A 5,158-nucleotide genomic window follows, 5' to 3' on the forward strand; every position below is an offset into this window, starting at 1 on the left:
CGCGCCCGATAATAAAGTCCGTGATTAGTGTATCGTCTCGCAGGACGTGCAACAAAATATCGAGTGGCAGACTATCGAATTGATCGAGACGAATAGCGGTCATGACAGTGCCTCGAATTCGAATCGGTTCATCATTTAACGCGCGGTAAGTACCTTCCGGTTTCTTTAATGACTTTTCGCCACGCGCGAAAAAATTTTTTAAAACAGAGGATTTTACAAAAGAGATCAGGCTACCCGTATCTATAAGTGCCCTTAAATTACATTCGCTATTATTTACATTTATAACCTCTACCGTTAAATTCTCGATTAGAATATTCCTACGCAGGCCATTCGCAGGCTGTACAAGGGCGATGGTGGAGTCCTCCCCCGTCACCTCTATGGCTGCTACGGGATGCGATGATGCAGGATTCCCCGTGGATGATGCCGAATTCCCCGTGGATGATGATGTCGACGACGGGTGAGCATGCTCCTTCCTTTGTAGCTTGTAGCAATTTGCTCGAATATGGCCTGGCTTCCTACAGTAATAGCAGGTCACCTCGTCCTTCTCCGCTGACTTGGGGGGCTGATTCGCTTTCTTTGCTATTGCTTCCTTCGGCTTGGCTCCCTTTCTGTCGACCGGAAATCTTTTGTCTGCATCCGTCGATACTGAGGCTATTCTTTGCATAGCTTCCAAAAATGAATCAACAGATTCACATTGCAGTGATGTCGCTATTTCTCTGAGCGATCTACTATTTATGCCGCTTATGAGAAAATGTATCGAGCTATCTTCTGACAAATTCAAATTATACACAAGCGTCAACTTATCTGTGGCATATTCCATAAACGTTTCCTTAAACGAATTCTGTCTACGTGCCTCTATTTTTTGTAAGGCAACGTGATATAAAATTTTCCTTTTGAAGCGTTTGACGATTGCTTCCTTGAAACGGGGTGATCCCGATTGATCACGGCTCGATTGGACCCCAACCACAGCAGCCGGTGCTTAGGAGCTTTGTAGTCTCAAGAGCTGTGAGTGGCTCATGTCCAACTGGGTGCCACCCCTTGAAGCCATTCCACGACTCAAGCATAGGCCCGAAGCCTAGGTCATACCAACGCTTGGCTAGTTTTACTAAGCTAGTTTTACTAAGATGACGAAGCTAATAATATTACATCTGCGGGTACTTGATGTATTTGAGCTACCTGTTCGACTCGTCGAATCCAAAGCTCGACGTTCTCATTTTTCTGGCCGCCGTACTCCGGAATCTGAGATGCAAGCAAGTTAACTGCATGCGAGGACCTCATTGACGCTACCATTCCTCTCGAAGAAACATGGCTCTCCGGAGTTCTCGCTTCTGGCGTTAGCTGTTCTTCTACGGCCGTCTCAAATATTACGCTTCTGCTCGTCATAGCCGCGAGCATTTGTTGGAGCAACTCCTGTTGCTGCCTCTGCGACTCCAAGATCTGTCGCTGTAGCTTTTGCAGCGGTTCGGATATTGCGCTCACGAGGGTTGACGTGTCCGTCGTGATCTGCCTTTGTACAACAGACTTTCCTGTTGTCGAAATTGTTTAACCGGCTTTCATACCGCTAACGGTCGGTTGTCGTATTCTTGATGTCGACCTTACTGTTTCGTGATACGACATTATTGCGTCTATCAGAATTTTCGGATCCTCACTCAGAAGAATATTGTATTTCTGTGCTTCCTCCTGAAGTTGATCGATGGCGAGTTTGTCTAACGTCGCTCGATCCATAATGCTGCTTTTTTTCCAGGAAATTCCTGCTTCTAGATGGCTACACGCACATGTGGCACTTTCACCGAACGCGGCGATCCTCGATTCGAAACCTGAGGATTTCACGAAAATCTACTTCTCGTCTACGCGGAAGATTACCGTGACTACGCGGGGCCGTTATCCTAACTCCGAAGACAAAGAGACTCTAACCACCCGGAGCCTTGATCCCACTTCCGATATTTTATTGGCTGTAAGGTGTCAGGATTGGAACAACGGGATTAGGTCTCTTTTGACAAATGCCAGGTTACTCCTAGCAAACGAAACTGTATCTGTAAGTTCAGTACACAATAAAGAAGAATTTATTTGTATCTTTTATACTAGAAGATCACTGACGATCTATTACAATGACGGTAACTAAATTCGCAAACCGTTATGACTGTTTAATCTCAACGTTGCCGAAAAACCGTGCCATGCTCCAGCGTGCTCCGGCTTTTGTCACGTACGCACGTGTAGCGCGCGCCGCCAGTTTCCACCTTTACAATTAGAGTGTTTAGAGTGGTGGACCTGTTATCTGTCGCGCGATAACAGATTTCGTCAGTCGCTCCTTCGGCAATCGAAAATTTTGGAGTACTTAAAATTATCTTACACACGTCAGCCAGCTCGCATCGTAACGATAGATCGGCGTAATGGCCGCCGTGTAGAGCCGCGGAACCGCGAGCCACGTGTCATCCTCCCGAGCCTTGGAGGTAATTAGCTATCGCCTTTCGAGAGTCAGAGTAAGGGGAAAAATATTCATTGCCGAGTTGAGGTAAATTTGAGTCGTTCGGAGAGTATCGAGGGCCAAGTCACGCTCGTTCCTTTCGCCACAGGGGAGTCACTTCCGATTTTCGAGTAGAGAACAGTCGCCTAGAAACGCGTAGTGTAATCGTGCAGAATAATGTTGCGCACAGAGTTCACTGCTATTACGTTACCTAGCATTGTGTTGTCGCGCCGGAACGCGTGTTGCTGCGTTGTCGAGATTAACTTCCGATTGTTGTGTTACCGAATAGAGTCCATTTCCGGGATTCGTGTTGTCGAGTAGAGTCGTGTCGTATAGAGACGTTCGTTATAATCGCGTCGCACCATTGCCATGGCGTCGGTCGCGAGCCGGCGTTGCACATTCGGAAGGCGAGTGGTACAGCGGGTACGGGTTCTTGCCGGTTGTCGAGGGGCAGGCGTTTGACACCGTCGGAAGATACCGCGGGGAAGGTCGGGGCTCGTGTTGTAGCGTATGACCGGCATCCGGGGTTAGAAGTAAGTTAGCAACTCTCTGTGCGAGTACCGAGAGTATCGAGTAGAGCGGAGGAGCGAATCTCCGGAAATTACTTATAATTACGTCACCAGTGTAATTAGTCCTACCATATCATATTTCTTCAAATATAATTGTTCTTATTAACATTCTTGAGGCTTCCACGGGTGCTTTCTGTATAAAAGTTATGCGTTTCGCGGATTTCCAGATCCGTGTCCAGATCCATTCTCGAGATGCCAACGTTTCGTGAACCTTGCAGTCAACTTCATCAGGGCGAGGGGCAACCTGATACTGAGCTATTCCTCCGGGCAGTGATGCATATTTGGCTCCCGGCAACACGAAATCCAGCCCCACCAATTGTACCTCCACCAAGCAGACACCTACCGGCATCGAGTAGGCCGTTTCGCCGCGAGAGCGAGCGAGACAGCGAGAGGCAGCCAGTGATGCACATTTGGCTCCTCGGCAACACGGAAAACCGCCCCACCATTTCGCCGCTGCGCGAGAGCGAGCGAGACAGTGAGACTCTCTCGTGCCTGGCGCCCAACCTACTAATAAGAATTACAATCTTGGCCGAAAAACCGCCTAGCTGTCGCAAAATTCAGTTACCGAGAGAAAAGAGATACTTTGGGGTAAGAGGAGAACGAAGAACACGCGACGAAGTTGTGCCGTTGCTCGCGAGTACGGTTACAATATATATATATATATACAGGGTGGGCCATTTTAATCGATCCACCCAAATATCTCCAAAAGTAAGCGCTATACAAAAAAATTGTTTAAACAAAAGTTGTTCAGAACAATGGGGGTCATCTTTCTGCATTATTGGTTTTGACCTTAAGGTCAATTTTTAAGGTTATTTGAAGGTCAAAATAACTTTTTAAAATGAGAACCCCTATTTTCGACACCGGATTCGGAAAGAGCGGGAAATTTACGTCAGAAATGATAGTTTGATAATTTGCTAAAGTGACCTTCAGAAGGTCAAATGTTGAAAAATCGTCCAGAAGCTGTTTTCTTCAAACTTTAGAACATTTATGGGCGAACAAATGTTTTAGTAGGGAGGCCAACGGCCTTGGCTATCTTGACCTTGAGGTCAAATTTAAAGGTTATTAGAATCAAAGTGATTTTTTTATGAAAAACCTTACTTTCCTCGCTAATCTTACTTTTAGCGTTACCCAGAAACAACGACGTGGACGTAGTAATTTCTATTTCCTTTGGGGTGCTTGTTTACCGTGAGTCCCCTTGCCTCTCACGATTGGAGTGCTTGTTTACCGTGAGTCCCCTTGCCTCTCACGATTTGGATGCTTGTTTACCGTCAGTCCCCTTGCTTCTGACTTTAACCATATTAAAGTGTAACGATGCACCCCCATAAGTGCATCATTCCCGGCAACACCAACTCGCCGGATGCCGCTACGATGACCCCCGGTCACCGTAGGCAATGAGAGCGCGGTGTGCTCGACATAATAGCAAAAACATAATTTCAGGCCGCGAGACTTTCAAGTCTACGAAACCCGAGCGTCGCCGAACGACGCCGAGCGCCGCAGCTCTCGCTCGTATTGTTCCACGCCGAGAGTCACCGAATGATTCCGGAACAATACGAGCGGGAGCAACAATCCGGTATAAAAGCCCGGCGAACGAGTATTTCGGGCTTTTTTGCTCCTAGTTCCAGCTCCTAGAAAACCGACCGCTTCCTAGTGATCCGAACTCCTGAGCAGTACTGCGGTGGTGAGGGAATTCTCCGCCACTACCGGCATTTACCGGTCCGATACTGCACTCGACTCTGCTCTTCGACTCACCGCTCATTGCTCGCTCCTCGAACCGTTTCGCTGCACCGCGGCGGTAGGGCTCGCCCTGCCTCTGTCGGCCGTTTCCGACCAGCTACAGCGACCGCTCCGAGAGCCTTGCAACGAGGCGACCGAGACAAGAGTTCCGTTTTCCGCGCTATACGTGACCGGCTTCGACGAGAACCAGGGGGTCGGCTTTGCCTGCCTCCGTCGAGCGCTCCCGACAGTCGAAGTCGTGCCGTATAGCGAAACTAAGCAGAAAGCACATACATCGGGGCGACGTATCGCTCCTCGCGTTTCGACGCGTCGCGCGACATAGCGACACACGTACTAGCGGTGTAAGCCCGCGTCCCGCGCACCCCGCGTCACCGAGCGATTCACGCGACCA

The sequence above is a fragment of the Trachymyrmex cornetzi genome, unplaced genomic scaffold (assembly GCF_001594075.2).
Source record: "Trachymyrmex cornetzi isolate Tcor2-1 unplaced genomic scaffold, Tcor1.1 scaffold2225, whole genome shotgun sequence".
NCBI classification, from domain to species: domain Eukaryota; kingdom Metazoa; phylum Arthropoda; class Insecta; order Hymenoptera; family Formicidae; genus Trachymyrmex; species Trachymyrmex cornetzi.